Source organism: Theropithecus gelada, chromosome 7a (assembly GCF_003255815.1).
Source record: "Theropithecus gelada isolate Dixy chromosome 7a, Tgel_1.0, whole genome shotgun sequence".
Classification (NCBI taxonomy): Eukaryota; Metazoa; Chordata; class Mammalia; order Primates; family Cercopithecidae; genus Theropithecus; species Theropithecus gelada.
The window spans coordinates 37,552,039-37,571,299 of record NC_037674.1 but is presented as its reverse complement, the minus strand read 5'-3'; positions in this window follow the sequence as shown (position 1 = coordinate 37,571,299).

The following is a 19,261-nucleotide window of genomic DNA, read 5'->3' as shown; positions in this document are numbered from 1 at the left end:
ATAAAAAGCAGGCTACTGTCAGCAAAGCCTGGAGAAGTGGGCCTGGAGACTCTGCCCCTACCATGTCCCTATCACCCCTTCCCAGTCACCCTTTTACCCTTAGAGTAGCAAGACAAGCCCCTGTCTAATGGGGTGAGACACACAAGTGCAGACCCTTTGCCGCCTTGGCCAGGGCTGAGTCCTTAAATTTCTGGATGATGATGATTGTTATTTAAGAGCTAGAGGCTCAGAGTTTATTTCTTTCGAGGAAGCCTCATGGCCTCTCTGATGGCCTTAATTTCACCAAAGCAATTTTTCCCTCATGGGAGCTCCCATCTTACTCAGAGGGGCAGTTGAGGCAGGACAATGGAGCTAATGTAGACCAGGCGAGGGTACGAGCTGCTGGAGGTAGGTCCCCTTCCTCAGTGTACATATTGTATCTGTGCAACATTTTGTATATTCTGGGGGTAGGGCTGCCCCCTGTGTCATACATAGCGGAGGTTGGAGTTGGCACATGGGGAGGAGGTTCTAATAATTATTTGTGGCTGGGAAACTTATTTGATAGCATATGGCAGAGGAAGGAGGCAGGGATGGGGTTGTGGCTCCATGGTGATGAGACTCCTGTTTATTTTGCTTTTTATTTAGGAATAAATAGCTTTTGGCCATACTGCTCAGCCTGGTGTGTTCCTGTTTCCTTCACTGGCTCCTGGAGTTTGTGCCACTGAACGGGGAGCGCCAGAGTGTCTGAACATGTCCAACCGGGCTGATGGGGACCTTCCAGGCCTGTTACCTGTATGCTGCCTGGTGACACTTGGGGGATTCCACGGGGACTGCCATGGTGCCTGTGGGGCACAGTCCAGCCCTGACAGCCAACAGGCTCAGAAGCCTGATCTACCGGTGGCTGGGAAGGCAGGTACCAGCACCCAAGGGCACTGACTTCCATCCAGCCCAGGCGTCTTCCATTCCATCGTCCTCCCTCCCTTGCCTGTCTGTGCCTGGTGACCTGTTTTTTCTGTCCCTCCAGAGTGCCAGCTGCCCTGCAGGCTTCCTCCAGGCTGAGTTAATGGCCCTGCGCCCTTGTGGCGAGAACCAGCTTCACAGGATGAGCCAGCTAAGCTCCAGGGGCTTTCCAGGAAAAGTGTCCCTTGGAAAGGATGTGGCCTTTTCACTTTTCCCAACAACACTCTGTTAATAATGGCTTGGCCCTTCCCCTCCCCTGAGTTCCACAGAAAACACAGCTAGCAGAGGACGCATTTCCCGTCATTCAGGATGGGTTTGATTATCAGCCGAGGGACAGCAGGACTGGTAGAGACTGTCAGGCCACATGGCTGCCTGCACAATACATCCATGCTTGGCAGGGGACTGAAGGGATGGCGGGGACTGGCTGTCCACAGGCCGGGCATGACAGGGAGGCCTCACTGGAGGTGGCACACTTTGGAGGGGCAACGTTCCTGTTGGCTACTGAACTCTTCCTTTGGGCAATAAGTTGAATGTCAAAATGAGGAACTATGGGTCATTTACCTTGATGTGATATACCTGGCTCCTTGCCAAAGGATACCTTACTTTTGGTTTTGCTAAGGGAAGAGGAGACAAAACATGAAGGCACTTGTTGACTAAAAGGAAGTCTTGAAAAATGCTTCAGCATTGAAAACAGAAATGGAAAAACTAGAAAAGAAACCATACTTCCCAGAAGCTCAAGAGAAAATGTCCCCTCTTTCCATATGGCCCACAGATGCCAACTGTGGGAGAGGGTGGCATGTTTAAAAACAGGCAGAATAAGAACCTATTCACAAGCCAGAGATTTGGAAGTGACATTAGCTACCCCTCTCCAGATATAGGGGAAAGTACAGATCCTTGGAAACCCTAGACCTCAGTCTATATTACTGGATTCTCTTTTGAGCAGCAGCTTGGAAAGGCAAAGATGGGGAAGATTTTTAACTTCCTATGAATTATGCAGCTTCTTGCTAAGCATGGCTGAGAGTTTATTTGGGCAGGAGAGATTATGTGCAGGAACCTAAGAGGAGCCTGCTCTGAAGAATGCTGTCAGCATCAAAAGGGGCAGAGGAGGAGCTGGAATACAACACCCAAACTCCACAGACTCCAGGGCACATCTTGGGAGAGGTTCCAAATGTGGGCCCTAGTGATGCCATCTGCAGCAGAGAGAGCAAGTTCCAAAGAAGATGGGACAAGGTGCCGTAATTTGATGGTGAAATATCTTGTATCAAATTTTGATAATAGTATATAACTCTGTGTATTAATTTCATTAATATGTATTTCAGGAAAAGTGGATAAAATCTAATAATCTCTTCCACAATATGTGTATATAAGTGAGTGAGGATGCCGCAACTGCCTACCTAGCAATCCTAAATTATCCAACTAGCACTCAGGGGAGCCGTAAACTTTAAGGGTCTATATATTTAACCACTACTCAGGTCACTGGGCTCCCTAGCCCAAGTATAGTTTCAGCCAATCTGGCAGCGTGGACCCAAATTCGGGGTGATCAAAATCAGTCTTCCTCTGATATATACACAGAATACCCCACCCACCCCAGCCTTGCACCCAACTACAGCCCAACTTACAAGTTCATTATCGTGATCCCTGCCCTTTGGAGAGCATCACATAATTCACAACAAGTAGCTGATTGAAGAGCAGGGAGTTGGTTTCATTCCTCTTTTTCCTCTTTATTTCTAGCCTACTGCATGGTGTGGTCAGGTTCTGAACACTTACTTATTATGGAATAAAGGAGAAAGGGGAGAAGAGGGAGAGAGTTGGAAGACAGCTAAAATATGCTTGTGTCTAAACAATGAAAAGGAGAGAGAATACTGCAAGATGACTCTTTCCCCTCTTGAAGCCCTCTTACTAACCTCATGCCTGTTTCTTTCCTTATTCTTGCCCTTATCCTTCTTCCAGTGACCCATTCTTTCTCCACTTTTGATGTCACTGATCTTTTCCTGTTTGGGGCCTTATTTCTACCCCATTTGCTTGCAAGACTATCTACCTTTCTTTTTCTCATTCTCTGCGTATCTCATCTGTTTGTCTGATTTTTACAAATTTGATCTCTTATTCTGTCATCTGATAACTTTTTTCTTTTAAGAAGGAATGGCAGGGCCTCAGGAGAGCCAACGGGTAAAAGAGTAGATAAGAGAAAGAGCATCATCTAATGTTTTCCACAGGGGCAGGGCCCATTCATCCCTCCTCCCTATGCTTTGTCCCAGTAGGTCAGAAGTGGTCAGTCAAGGGTGTCCTATCTCATCTCTCTCTGGGCTCCTTTGAGTTGTCCTCCTGACCGACTACCTACTGTTACCATCAACATGGAAGCTAACCCTTTCAGGCACTACCCAGTTTCTGTTGTTAACTGATCTACCTCAAAGAGGCAGCCCCAGGCCCTAATTTTGAACAGCAGTGAAGACATACATTCTACAAAAATCAAGAGAACTCCGTGTTTTTCCCACAGTTTGCTTCCCCAGAAAACTGACACCTGAGAACTCCATATACCCAAATCTAGGCTTGGTTCGGAGGTTTCTAGGCAACTTCCTAACACATGCACAGAGGCTACCTCTAAGGGGTGAATCCTAGTTTCATCTCCCAAGTCCAGCTTCACCCTAAGATCAGCTCCACTAACTCTAAAGAACCTTATGGTACAGGAGCTATTTCTCATTCATCTTAGAACCATGGATTCTCTGTTTGAATAATAAAATAACTTCCCTAAAGGCATTAAAATTTAAATTTATTTTCGAAAGCATTGTAATACGTAGAAAAGTTTAGGGAAGAAGCAGTTGCTTGCTGTACAGAATGAATCTATTGGTGTCATATCTAAGAAAAACCATTGTCAAATCCAAAGTCATGAAGATTTACGTCTGTTTTCTTCTAAAACTTTTATGGTTTTAGCTCTTATATTTAGATCATTGATCCATTTTGAGTTCATTGTGTATATAGTGTAAGAGTTCAACTTCATACTTTTGCATGTGGCTGTCTAGTTGTCCAAGCACCATTTGTTGAAAATACTATTCTTTCAACAATATTTGAAATATATTTCAATTCAAAATTCAACAATATGTGTCCAAGCACCATTTGTTGAAAATACTGTTCTTTCAAATGGTCTTGGTATCCTTGTTGAAAATCAGTTGACCCTACTTGTATGGCTTTCATCCTGGACTCTCAATTCTATTCCATTGCTTTATATGTCAATCTTGTGCTAGTACCACACTGTTTTGATTACTGTGGCTTTGTGGTAAGTTTGAAATCAGGAAGTGTTTGAATTCCACTTTTATTCCTCTTTTTCAAGATTTGTTCTATTTGAGGCCCATTTGCAATTCCATATGAATTTTGGGATGAGCTTTTCCATTTCTGCAAAAAAGATCATTGGGGTTTTGATAGGGATTGCATTGAATTTTATTTGTAGATTCTTTAGGATTTTTAAAATATATATTGGGCATTATTGCTATCTTAAAAATATTAAGTCTTCCAGTCCATAAATATGGAGTGTTTTTCCATTTATTGGTGTCTTCAATTTCTTTTAGCAACGTTTTGTAGTTTTCTGTGTATAAATCTTGCACTGCATTGGTTAATTTTATTCCTACGTATTTTATTATTTTTGATGCTATTACAAATGAAATTCTTTTCTTAATTTTCTTTTTGGGTTGTCCATTGCTAGTGTATAGAAATAAAACTGATTCTCTGCCTTGTACCCTAACTCTGCTGAGTTAATTTCTTAGCTCTAATAATTTTATTTGTAGATTCTTTAGGATTTTTGTATATATATACAGAATCATGTCATCTGTGAATGGTTTTACTTCTTCCTTTTCAATTTGGATGCACTCTCTTTTTCTTGTCTAATTGCTCTGGCTAGAAGTTCTAGTACAATGTTGAATAGCACTGGTGAAAGTGGGCACCCTTGTCTTGTTCCTGATCTTAGAAAAATATTTCAGTCTTTTACTACTGAGTATGATGTTAACTGTAGTTTTTAAAAAATGAATACCCTTTTATCATGTTGAAGAAGTTCCCTTCTACTAGTCATAGTTTTCTGAGTGTTTTTATCACTAAGGGGTATTGGAGCTTGTCAAATGCTTTTCCTGCATCAATTGAAATGATCATGTGGGGCCAGGCACAGTGGCTCATGCCTGTAATCCCACCATTTTGGGAGGCTAAAGCAGGTGAATTGCCTGAGCTCAGGAGTTTGAGACTGGCCTGGCCAACATGGCAAAACCTTGTCTCTAACTAAAAGTACAAAAATTAGCAGGGTGTGGTGGTGCGTGCCTGTAGTCCTAACTACTAGGAAGGCTGAGGCCAGAGAATTGCTTGAACCCGGGAGGCAGAGGTTGCAGTGAGCCGAGATCACGCTACTGCACTCTAGCCTGGGTGACAGAATGAGACTGTCTCAAAGAAAAGAAAAAAAAAAAGATCACGTAGACTTTTTCTCTTCATTCTATTAATGCGGTAGGTATATTATATTATTACATTGATTGATTTTTTTACGTTGAACCACTCTTGCATTCCTGGAATAAATTTCTATATTCTGTTATTATGCTTTACTGTCCCATCTTTTACATATTTTCTCCTGTCATGTTTATTTCCTGCTATATGTGTACATATTATCTCCGCATTTGTCTTTTTCCACACTTGTCACTCTTAATTACTATTTTGTGTCTCTTTTATTGCTTGCATGTTTGGTTGATTTTCCTAGATAAGCACATTATATTTCACTGTCACAGGCAGACTAGAACCAACTCAGCAATGGAGGGCGGAAGGACTCAAGGCAAAATGTAGTAGTTAACCAATTACAGAGGCAGAACACACTAGCTTAAGTCAAGATGAGGTTGCAATGTCTATTTGTCCCATGCCACAATACCTGTGAATCAAGAATGCTGACCTCCCTGGAATCTTCTTAAGATTCTGCCCTACAGAATGGGGAAAAGAACTACCATCCTTAGGGTGTTGATATGAACTATTGAGAGGCTCCTTGACCAATGGGAGCATGTCTCTGTGACAGCATTTTGGGAATTTAAGGAGCATCAGGAAAGCCTCACTTTGTTAAAGAGGTAAGTAAACTAAACCCTGCTAATAATGCATTTGAGTATACCAGCTTCATATCCTTAGGTGAAGAGCCTGGACCTTCTTAAACATTAAACACTCTGGGATAGAAATGATCAGATCTTTATGTCTACATGAGTACGTTGTGAGAAGAAGGAGAGACAGAAGAGGAAGGTCAGAGGTACAGGGGAAGAGATTCTTTAAAAAGGGCAAAACATGCACAAAATGTAGGTCAAGAGAACTATAAACAAACTTCCCCATTGTACAAACGAGCCCAGGGTGAATTCTGAGAGGGGGATCCAAGCAAACAGTGAATTTGCCTTCTACAATTAGGATGCGAATTCCCCTTAAAAAAGGTGGATGCTCAGACATGCCTAGCACAAGTCACAAGATACAGGATTCAGAAAAGACACTAGAAAAATCTCTCTTCCAAATGATGTTTAGTTTTCTGGTTCTAGCTATGCTACATTAAGGCTTTCCCAGTCTCTATCAGCAGGGGAAGGAGTATAAGGCATTGTTGCGAGTCTGAATTCCTGATGTGCAGCCCCCAGCTCTAAACCTTTCAACATAAACCCATCAAGGAGTGTGTTTCTGGTCCCAATCCTGGATCCCACAGATTTGACTGCTATGAGGTCTCCCTGTCCCTTATTTTTTTCCCTAAAATCTGATTTTGGTCTTACTGCAAACCCTTGAATTCTCATAAGATAGATGTATCAGGGAAATTCTAACTCCTAAACCTAAACAAAATAACTGTAAAAAATACCAGAAGAATTGTATTTCAATCAAGTTGTCTTATTTTAAATTGCTGTAATGTATTTATTTTTTATTTTTTAACTTTGAAGTTCAAGGGTACGTGTGCAAGTTTGTTACATAGCTAAACTTGTGTTGTGGGGGTTTGTTGTACAGATTTTTTTTTTTGGGTCAGCCAGATATTAAGCCTAGAACCCGTATACCCATATTCCTGATCCTCTCCCTCCTCCTACCCCAACCCTCCGATAGGCTTCAGTATGTGTTGTTTTTCTGTATGTGTCCATGTATTTTCATCATTTAGCTCCCACTTGTGAGAACATTTGGTGTTAGGTTTTCTGTTCCTGCATTAGTTTGCTAAGGATAATGGCCTCCAGCTCCATCCATGTTCCTGCAAAGGGCATGATCTCATTCTTTTTTATGGCTGCATAGTATTCCATGGTGTATATATATGTACCACATTTTCTTGATTTAGTCTATCACTGGTGGGCATTTAGATTGATTCCATGTCTTTGCTATTGTGAATAGTGCTGCAATGAACATATGCGTGCATGTATCTATAACAGAATGATTTAGAGTCCTCTTGGTATATACCCAGTGATAGCATTGCTGGATCAAATGGTATATCTGTCTTTAGGTCTTTGAGGAATTGCCACACTGTCTTTCACAATGGTTGAACTAATTTACACTCCCACCAATAGTGTATAAGCATTCTTTTCTCTACAACCTTTCCAACAACGTCTCTTATTTTTTTACTTTTTCCTAATAGCCATTAAATTGCCTTTAACTCCTAATTTCCAGCCATTCCTTGTCTGATTTTAGGTGACAGAGCTGCTGACAATTAGATTTGCCCCAAGGATGACTCCAGTGATAAACGCCATAATGGCTCCGTCTTTGCCCAGCCATTTTGCCAACCGGGAGAATGAACATTCATCCCTCCAGGGACAGGTAGGGAAACCAGTAGGAATCCCACTCCATCAGTGTGATCTTCAGGTGGGAAGGGGAGCGGTTGAGTCCCTGCACTGCAGGTGGAGGCTCACCTCCAGAGCTCATCGTGGGGGAATAGCCTAGCCTTAAAAAAACTATTCATACACAATTTTCAAGCTTGTTTAATGTCAGTATGATTCTAGATCCTTCTGGATGATTGATATTGGAGATGCAGTAGAAAGGGATAGCCCTGAGTACCGAAGAGGTGGGAAGAGGGTACTGCAAGAATACAGTCCCCCATTTCACAAGCTGATCTTCTGATTTTTATTGACTGATTGATTGAAATGGAGTCTTGCTCTGTTGCCCAGGCTGGAGTGCAGTGGCACAATCATAGCTTATTGGAGTCTCAACTCCCTGGGCTCAAGCTATCCTTTTGTGTCAGCCTCCCAAGTCCCCAGGCTGCTCTCAAAGTCCTGGGGTGAAGCAATCCTCCTGCCTCAGCCTCCCAAAGTGCTAGGATGGCAGGCGTGAGCCACCGAGCCCAGCCCTATACTGAGGACACTGAGAGGAGGCTCCCAGTCATGCAGGGCAGAAGCTACCAACCAGAGGAATCCCACCCTAAGGCAGCCAGGTCCAAGATCTGTTTCTATCAGGTCATGGAGGGACTGTGAGTTTAGGAGTAGGGGTGAGGTTGAGTGGTGTCAGGTTTCAGAAGTAACTCTAAGACTTTTCTCCATTTTAAGTCTGCTTGGGAGCATTTCTGTTCATTTGCCTACAGCAAAGCCACTCAGCAGCACCTACACTGTTTCAGGTCACTTAAATGGTACCCAAGGTCAGGGCTGGATTTTAACTTTTTAACTGGATTAGAAAGGAAGGCTAGTTGGGAGCACATCAGCTAGTACTCACCAGAAGCAACGTGTGCAGAAAAGAGTTAACATAGTAGGCTTGAGACTGCTATCCTTGAAATGGATACCTTGGCTGCTATCTGGGAACTTGGGTTTAGGGTTCCACACTTTTAGGGATCGAGCTGAGTGGGAGAGAAGAAGGAGAAAAACAATTTTCTATTATTTGGTCCCAATATATCCTTGTCTCTTTCCATTTCCGCTCCTTTCAGACACAACCCTTAAACTACTTTTCTCATATCTCGTTTTTCTTCTCTCAGAATTATAGAAAGAGATTCTTTCTAAAGAAGCTCACCAGCTGTACCAGAGATGCCTATATAGTCTGTTTGAATGACTCTATTGGGCTATATTTTCTGTTTGAATGACCGTCTTCCAGTTGATAGCAGTGCTCTTCTTGTCTGCTCATTTCTGATGCTGTGAGTTTTGATTTGTGTCTTCACTGCCTTCTTTTCATCTTTTTTTCAGATTCGTCTCTCCCCTTTCCCTCTGCTATGGTATCGATCTACATTTTTTGTTTGTTCTGAAGCTGTTCTTGAATCTGTTTCTGTATTTGTCTCTGACATAATCTCAGCACTTGAATGTTTGTGTGTCTTCCTTTCACAGCTAAATGCATTCAAAGACATCTTTTCTAGGGAGGCCTGGAGAATTAAGCCGTCTGAGTACATGAGCAGAACTACTTCAATCATCTATTTGTGATCAAAGAACAACTTTGTTGTTGTTGTTGTTTCCAGGCTCCAGTGGGTCAGAAATGATTAGATAGTACTCATGTTTGTCAAAATCTGTGCCCCGACCTGGCTGCCTGCAGGCTCTCCTAGATTCTATCAACAAAGACACACTAACATCCTTCAACAAAAAGCTATCAAGAAGTGGTTTCAATACATGTGTGGAGAAAACACAAGTAAGACGACGACAACAACAACAACAAAACCCCAAAATTTTAAAAACCAGAAAAAAATAGAAAAAGATGTTTTCAAGCCCCAGAGCTGACCACTACTAAGAGTCAATATTTCCAAAGCCCACTATTTTGATGAAATACTTGGAAGCTCCCTGGCCTCTGCTTTTTGACCAGTCTCTTTGGCAGCTGCTTTTTGACCAGTCTCTTTGGCAGCTGAGACACAGCCAATGGTATTAAAACAAAGCAACAGTGACCTTCCTCCCCACCTCCTACCCTTGCTGCAAAGGCAGAGCCCAGTACCCTAATGTACACGTGCAACTGACTCAGCCCCAAAAGGTTGTCCATCACTCCTGGCAGTGTTTCCAGGGCTTCCAGACAGGGCTCCAAGTCTTCCAGGGAGGGTTTCTCCAAGGATTTCAGCAGGGGCTCCAAGACTTCCTTTAAGAGGTTTTAGACAGTTTATGTTAAGATTTCAAGGAGTCCCTTGCAGGAACTATGAGACTTATCAAGGTTTCCAAATTTCCACTTATGGGCCCCAGTGGAGGCCATAGATTTATTCTGCGGGCTTTTAGATATTTTGGGCAGCAGCTTCTAGCACTGTCTTCTTCTTCAAGGTCTCAGGGAGTAGCTGATCATTATTAATCAGGGAGGCTTCTAGAGGATCCTGTCAGCATATGCTTTCCTCAGCCACCTCTTTTCATTCAGTCATTCAGCAGACATTTAAAGGGTACTATATTCTAGGCATTGGGCTGGGTCAAACTTATGCCACACAGCATCAGCCTCAAAGAGCTCACAGACATGGCTGTTCCCAGGACTCTCCTGCTGGAGGGGGCTGCCACCATCTGTTGCTGTCTTCAGCTCCTACAAGGCCCCTCATCTATAAAGCCTTGCTTCCCTGCCAGGTGGAACAGCTCAGGGTTCATCTTTCAGTTCTGTGACTGTGCAGCAGTTAGTCTTAGAGTCCCCAGTGGCAATTTTGTTCCAAGCTCTTTCAAGAAGTTTACTAAAATCTCCTGTGGAGCGGCACGAGGAGACTAAATCTCTGTCACCCCACCAGTGACAATTCTCAGGCTCTCTGGCCCTTGTTTGGGTACACTCTTTTTTTTTTTTTTTGAGACGGAGTCTCGCTCTGTCGCCCAGGCTGGAGTGCAGTGGCGCGATCTCGGCTCACTGGTGCCTGCCACCATGCCCAGCTAATTTTTTGTATTTTTAGTAGAGACGGGGTTTCACTGTGTTAGTCAGGATGGTCTCGATCTCCTGACCTCGTGATCCACCTGCCTCGGCCTCCCAAAGTGCTGGGATTACAAGAGTGAGCCACCATGCCTGGCCTTGGCTACACTCTTGAGGCAATGGTAGGGACCCTAAAAGACCAAGAGTCTGAAAAGGTCTTTTAGCCCTAATGCCAATCCCACCCAGCCACACTTTGCTAACAAAGTAGTCACACTTTCCAAGACTTTTCAAATTTATTCCTGCGAATCAAATTCCATAAGCCACAACTGAATAGGAATATATTCTTTAATGAAACACACCTGGAGCGGGTTTGCCACTCTCTAATAAGTCAGAGAAGCCCTGATGGGGTTTTGGAAAGTACATGACATCACAGTGGGTACCAGGAGAGGCCATGCCTGGGAAAAGGAGCAATAATAATAACAGCTACCTTGATAGCTGTGCAACAGATAACTGTTGAAGCAGTCTACAAATATTTTCTAGGGAACTCGTTTTACCTGCCCAACGTCCCTATGAGGTAGGTACTATTGTTTCATCCTCACTTTACACTTAAGAAATGGAGAAACTGAGATTGTAAGTAACTTGTTCAATGTCATACAGCTGGTATAATAGCAAGGCTTGAACCCTGGCAGTCTGGCCAGAGACTCTGAGCTCTAATGCCTGCACCTCTCCAAGGTGACTGGAAATGTCTCTTACAATACTTCCATTTCCTGTCAGCTTTCTTTTTTTTCTTCCTTTCAAATTTTCTTCCGTGATATTGGTTCAGCTACTGAAGACCACTTTTGGTCCTGGAGACAAGGGACAGGAGGGCTTATTGTTCCTTCCCTCAATGTTCCTGAAACAAAATTTTCTCTCTACTTTTCCACCCCTGGCCCATTTAGTCAACCCTTCTAATTGGCCCTTACTCTGTTTCCCCCTCTCAAAATATGAATCCTTGCAGACATCTTTCTTCCCTTCTCTCGAAGCTGAGAATGGAGGGAGAGGACTGGTCTGCCAAGGGAGCCAACCCTAAGGTCAGAGAAGGGAGCCCCTGGGTGCTCAGCGGGGTCTGAGCCTCAGTGTCTGAATCTGCCTGTGTGACTCTGGCGTCTTGGGGGGCTGACACCCTCTCCCTTGCCCTCTCCTGTTAGATCCCTTGTCTTTCACGGCTCTTTTCTCTGTTACTGTCTCCTGGTCTGTTTGTCTCCCCACCCATCTGCCCACCATCCATGTCCACCTTTTTGCTGCTGGAGTTGCTTTTTGGGGCCTGGCTTTCCTTCTTTCACCATCTCCTTGTCTCTGGACTCTTCTCAGTTTACTCTTTCTGGATGTATCTTGCTGAGGATGTGTCTGTGTCTGATTCTTGCCTATTTTTTTTTTCTAAAAGGCTAAAAGGGGAAAGGAGCTCATGACCCCAGGATAAAATCCATTCTTTTGTAACATGGTGTAAAGCCCCTTGCATCTGTCTTCACTTCCGCTCTTGCCACTGCTGCCCTGTAAGGCAGTGCTGCAGCCATAAGGAACTTAATTTTTTCCCTAAATGTGCTCCACCCCTCACAGGTTCTGTTCCCTCCACTGGAAAGACTTTGCCATGCCAAACCTGCTATTCAGCTAACTCCCACTCATTTTCAAGCCTCAGACACAGCTTCCTCTAGGAAAACAGCCCCTGGCCCAGGTGTGTCTTGCGTGTGCTTCCAGCCCATATTGCTGTGAAAGCGATGGTCATATGTATTGAATTTGCCTATTTACTTACTGTGTCTCCCCCATTGCACTTTGCTCTTTGAAGGCAAAGAATGACCTTCCTTCGAGAGAACATAGTGAGAAGACTGCTTTTGGCATCATTCCTTATCAACTGTTCTCTCCCCACATCATCCTCTGAAATGTTGGCTCTCTTCTGCCTGATTTGGGGATTCTACAAGCCCAAATACTAATGCTTCCTCCTCCAAGTCCCAAGAAACACCCTTGAGGGTATTTCTTCTAAAACTTCTCATGTCAGTCTATTTTTTTAAATCATGGAAGAAGGTGAGATTGAGTAGGAGTTTCATGGGGGTCCTTCCGATAACCATCTTGGTGGCTCCACTTACAGGCAGGAAACCTAGATAAAATCAGTCACATATCGATAACCCTTACCCATGTTCAATATAAACTTCAAGCATTTTTCAAAGGGAGGCATAATATCTCATTCACAAAAAATTTGTTGAAATGTTTCTTTCATGTATATCTACATATGTGTATATATGTGTGTGTATGTATGTGTGTATACATGTGTACATATTAGTGACCTATAGATAGCTCTACAAAAGGAGGCTTTATTCATATGTAAGCATAGGATAGGGATGTAGAATGAGTCCTGGATGACAGACAGCACCTTGAACCTGGCTTTTCTGGCTGCATCTGAGAAATTGTGAGTTAGGGCCATGGGCTGGGTTCTGAGAGGACCTGATCAGTTCCAAGCACCTTAAAATCCAAGCTGTGAAGTTTATATATTCTTCTAAAGAAAAATGTCTCCTTTAGTAGCGGTAGCCAAAGAAAAACTACATTTTTGCCTGGCAGAAGTGATAGCCTATTATCCCACCTGTAGTACCTGCTTGTTGAATGAATAGTTGAACGTTGCCCAGCCAATTCATATATCATTGTTTCCTTGTGTGTTCCCCAATCCTAGAGAGGGCTTGAGCCTTTGATATGCTTTGGATGTTTGTCCCCCTCAAATATCACATTGAAATGTGCTCCCCAATGTCGGATGTGTGGTCTAGCGGGAGGTGTTTGGGTCATGGAGTCAGAATCCTCATGAATGGCTTGGTGCTGTCCTCGTGGTAGTGTGTGAGTTCCCACTCCGAGTTCATGTGAGATCTGGTTGATGAAAAGAGCCTGGCACCTCCTCCCTCTCTCTTGCTCACACTCTCACCATGTGCTATGCTGGCTCCTCCTGAGCCTTCCACCATGAGTAAAAGCTTCCTGAGGCTATCACCGGAAGCAGATGCTGGCAGCATGATTCTTGTACAGTCTGCAGAACTGTGAGCCAAATAAACCTCTTTTCTCTATTAATTACTGAGTCTCAGGTATTTCTTCATAGCAACACGAATTGACTAACACAGCCCTGTACTTTTTCATGAACTGACTAACACAGCCCTGTACTTTTTCATGAACTGACTAACACAGCTCTGTACTTTTTCAAGTTTCTATTGCTGGCTTCACCACCACCAACTAGAGCCTCCAGCAGGGCTCACCCTGCCCTGGTCTCTCTCCTGGCAAAGTCAGCTTCCCGCAGCTGATCCTATACCAGTTCTCCAGGCAGACAAAAGCTCAGAATTACCCTCTCCGTTCTGCACACAGCAGTGCCCAGGACAGTCCTGTGCTTTAAGCCCTTCTTCATACAGTAGCTCTCTTGAGGAACTTATGCAACATTGGCGAGATAAGACTCTCACAGCAGTCTCCCTTTTCAATGATTTTGTTAGCTGTTTTAGACATTTACATTGAAATTCTAAGATTATTTTGTCGAATTTTGAAACAACAAACAAAAGGGATCCTTTAGAAGGTATTTTTAAATCTCCCACTGAATTGCGATACAGAGAGAGAGAGAGAGAGAGAGAGAGAGAGAGACAGGGTCTTGCTCTGTCACCCAGGATGGAGTGCAGTGGTGCAATCACAACTCACTATAACCTTGAACTCCTGGGCTCAAGTGATCTGTTCCACCCCAGCCTCCAAAGTAGTTAATTTTTTAAAGTAAGTTTTTTTTTTTTTTTTTTTGTAGAGACAGGATCTCACTCTGTTGCCCAGGTTGATCTCACACTCCTGGCCTCAAGCGATTTTCCAACCTCGGCTTCCCAAAGTGCTGGGATTATAGGCATGAGCCACCCTCCCCAGCCTGAGTTGTGTTTTTAAAATCAAGGTTCTCTTTGCATGTCTAATAGTTTTTGCTTATTAAAACACATAGGTGCTGGGTTGTGTAGTGTGTCTGTTTTTTACATAATTTATTCAATCTAGCCTAATAAAATACTGCTACTACTATTTCTGTGTGTGTGTGTGTATTTGGATTTGTCAGCTACTTTATTTTCAACTCCTTTGGAAGCATTTTGTTTTAAGTATATTTCTTGTTCAACAATATATTAAATAACATATGGGAAAAAACAAAACCCAATAACGTAGTCTCTCTTAATTAAAAAATTCAACCCATTCACATTTCATAAAATAATTGTTATACTCCCTTTTATTTTTTTCATCTTATTTTATGTTTACCATTTATTTATATCATTTTTTAAATTTTCCTTCTTTTCCACTTATTCTCCCCTGTGTCCCCTGTTGATTTAGAAATTCTACTCTATTTTTCCATTCTGCTCATAATTACCTCCCAGTTTGTAACACTCATGATCAGACACGTATTTCTTTACTAGTAAATAAAAAGGCATATTCCTCTACATGCCCCCTGCCGCACACACACAAATTCCACAATAGTCACAGAGAGACACATGTCCCATGTTTATGTCCAGCTACTCAGGCACACCTGGTTGGGGGCCAAACAAGCATAGTGGGCTCAGACCTGAGAATGGGACTCCAGGGGCCCAAAGTCCCTGTCTCCATTGATAGGCTAGCTCTGACAATCCCCAGTTACTGATACTCAAAACCCCATTTTTAAAGCTGGAGCTGTCTCTCTCAGACTTAATATACCTGTCATCAGACCTCTCAGAAAAGGTCAGATGGGGACAGATTTGGGAGTGAGAGGATAAAGGGGTGCCCCAGGGCATGGGGGAGAAGGGTATAAGAGTGAAATGTGCCCAAGAGAAGTTGAGGATGTTTGACTGTAGGGCCACTCTGCCTAGTAGGAGTGTCCCTCAGCAGGTACAGAAGCTCTCCAGCGCCAAAGCCTGGTGAGGCGCTGTGTCCTGGACATGCATGGGAGAAGAGAAAAGGCAAGACAGGGAAGAGTGCCCTGAAGGGTCACAGCAGGGAAAGGAGGAGAGGGCGCGGTGGGGGATATGGTTGGCATGGAGGGTGGATGAAGAGCCCCTGCTATAGAGGCAGGGCTTCAGGCAGAGGTCCCAGACAGACTGGGCTTCCAGACTGGGGCCTTCTTGTGGAGGAGGTGGGATTTGGACTAGGGAGGAGCGGACAGTAGCCCGGGGTCTTGTGACTCAAGTATTTCCTCTTAGGGAGTGTAGAAGCACGTGGAGACAGTTAGGTCAGAATGGGATTGGGAATGGGAGGGCCTCTTATATTTGGCCCTCAGCTGGGCACTCCTTAGGAGGTTGGGTCACAGCCTAAGCAAGACCCTCCATGCCCTCTGGGTGAAGGTGGACTCCAGCTCTGGACAGACTCCTCCAGAGACCTGGGACCCTGGACCCCTGCACACCTGAACGGGCTGTAAGGGTCAGGAACACCCATCCTTCCTCACAGTCTGCAAAGGGCCCTTTGGAAAGGAAAACATCTTAGCTCCACTCCCTCATACTTGAGTCCAGGAAGAGTCCAGGAATCAGAAGAGAATAGGACTTGTACTAAAGGGAGCTAGAGGAATCCAGGCTGGATGCTGGTGGAAAAGCAGGAGGAGCACTGCTAGCTCTCATTAGCTGAGCATTGACCTCGACAGGTGCTGTGACTTCATCACTAACGTGGAGATAAAAAACCAGAGGCTCTGAATTTAGATTGCTTTTAGGGTCGCACACCTAATAGGTGGGAGAGCTTACACAAAAGCTGTCTCTTTCTGATTTCAAAGCCGAATGTCTCAACTTCTACACCCTCCACAATTATTTTGAATACTTTAGCAGCCTTCATTTGGAGTCTGGCCTTACACTTATTATTGAATGGGAAAGGTGACCAAGGAAAGAACAGAATAGAGAGGACTGAAGAGAATAAGGGTGGGGGGAGCCCTTTGTGACTCTGGGCAGTGCCTCCCAGTTCACTTCTATACCTGCTTTCCTCACACACACACGTGTGCAGCTTTGGCTGATCCCTCGGTTGGAGAGGTATTAAATAATCAATTAGGTTCCTCTTCCTCCCAAACCATGAAGAACCCCCACCGACCCTGTCCACATCAGTCCCCCTCAGCTTCCCCTAAGCTTCCATGCCCCTCTCGCTTTCTGTCAGAACTGCACTGTGTGGAAAAGGCCTGCGGGCATTAGGAGGGGCCCCAGAAGAGCAGACAGACTTAATTAGATTGTCAAAGGGCTTGGTCTGTTCTTCCCCGTTTCCACAATCTCTTCATATCTCTGCCCACCTTAAAATTAAAAATAAATTTAAAAATCTGGGCTGGGGGCAGGGGCTCACGCCTGTCATCCCAGCACTTTCGGAGTCCAAGGCTGGCGCATCACTTGAGGTCAGGAGTTCAAGACCAGCCTGGCTAACAGGGCAAAACCCCATCTCTACTAAAAATACGAAAATTAGCCAGGTGTGGTGATGGTGGGCACCTGTAATCCCAGCTACGCGAGAGGCTGAGGCAGGAGAATTGCTTGAACCTGGGAGGCGGAGGTTGCAGTGAGCCGAGATCACACCAGTGCACTCCAGCCTGGGCGACAGAGCGAGACTTCATCTCAAAAAAAAAACAAAAACAAAAACAAACAAACAAAAAAAACACCTACTATGCGAAAAATAAAAAAAAAAAAAAAGAGTGCAAAACTCTCATGTCATCTATCACACATAAACTGTCACCATTTGGTCATATCTCTCCCTCTGCCCTGCGAAAGGATAAGTGTAAGAAACAAAGTTTAATTGTTGCCTTGCTGGGTGATTATAAAACCAGTGAAGTTTTTGTAAATAACTTGTTAAGTTGTGTAGTATATGTTGTGTCTACTGTTTAAGTCATTGAAGTGTTCAAAGAACTCTACTTTGTGATTGTAATTTAAATAATGTAGGGATATTTATAATTAAACGAGGAATTAATGCGTAGATGTTCAATTAAAAATGCGTTTAGAGATAGTATCAGATGTGTGAGTATAATAAATTGAGCACAAAACAATACAAATAGTGGTGAGTATGGCTTCCTGGTGCAAAAAAGCCTTTGGACCTGTGAAGAGTTTCAACATAAAGGCTAAGAGGCAGGGGAGATACAGCAGAGAAGACATGAGAAAGACCTAAGAGGCGCTAGAAGCAAGGGGACGACAGGCAACCAGATGCCCCAGGCGCTTCAGAACAAGCTGCCTCCTGGGGAGGCGGCAGGAGAGCCAAGTGGGCTCAGCCCCGGATGGCTGAGGGGACACCTAGAGGGTTCCAAGCAGGGGCAGGACAGGCCCGGTAGCAGGACCTCTTGAGTAAGGGGAGAGGGACAGGGAGACGGCTTTACTTCCGAGGAGCGCTGCGCGGGGAGAGACCGGCACCCCAGCCATGGTGACCCAGGAGAGTGACACTGTCCAAAGTCACCGGAAGACATGCAACTGGAAGGGGGACAGGGGAGGAGGGTCCCGGGAACAGCATGCCTCGCTGGGCCCAGGCTCAGGCGAATCTCAGGGCATCCATGCGCCCGTGTTTATACCCTACGGCCGTGCGTGGAGCTGGGGGCCACCGCCGAAGCCCCCCAGGCAGGGCAGGGGAGAGCAGGGCACGGCGCCCGGGGCTGGGGCTCCTCCCTGCACCCCGCCACGGAGGAGGGGCTCAGGGCGCCCGGCTCCCCTGACTCAGCGCCCAGCGGGGGCCCTGGCGCAGCCGCGGAAAGCCCGTTAGCCCCGGAAGCCCCTGGCGGCGGGCGCGGGAGACCCCTCTGGCAGCCGTTAAAGGGCGTTGCGTTCCCGCCCGGCGTCCTCCTTCCGTTAGGGTTGGATGGTGGGGGCTGGTTTTTATTTAGCAGGCGCCCCCATGCAGGAGGACGCCCACTGGAGCTCTGGAGAGTGGGACATCCCCAAACCTAAACTGTTAACTGAGACCTGGAACTGTAGCAGAGTCATATATTCTTCCTCTTCTTCTTCTTTTTTTTTTTTAAGACGGAGTTTGGTTCTTGTTGCCCAGGCTGGAGTACAATGGCGCCATCTCAGCTCACTGCAACCTCCGCCTCCCCCGTTCAAGTGATTCTGCTGCCTCAGCTTCCCGAGTAGCTGGGGTTACAGGCATGCGCTGCCACGCCTGGCTATTTTTTTTTTGTATTTTTATTAGAGACAGGGTTTCACTATGTTGGTCAGGCGAATCGTATATTCTTGTGGTGATAGTGGCCTTAGGAAAAACAAACAAACAAACGAAAAACCCCTTCTTGGATGACGTGAGGGAGAAGCCGCGGAAGCCTTGTTAAATAGTGCATCTGGCCTGTGGGGCGGCTTTTGCATAAACCCCTAGAAAATGTGAAGACTCTGTCACGGGAAGAAGGGGCTGTACAGTGGATGTTAAGTTGGGTGAAGTTTACGGTTCCATCCGTAAATACTGAGCTTCAGCTGCCAACCTCGCAGGCCACTTTTCTTCAGCTCAAAGCTGAGGATTTTGGATCAGATTTTCTGACGAGAGGGGAGCAGACATGCTTCCTGCTCTTTAAGCGATCTCCCTGGGATCCTAGTCATCCATCTAGTGAAGTCAAGAACCCATTAGGGTTCCACCGACCCAGCCTTTTTGTGCCCAATTCACAGATTCTGCCAAGTCAGACAAGCCTAGGGGCTTCTAGCACACA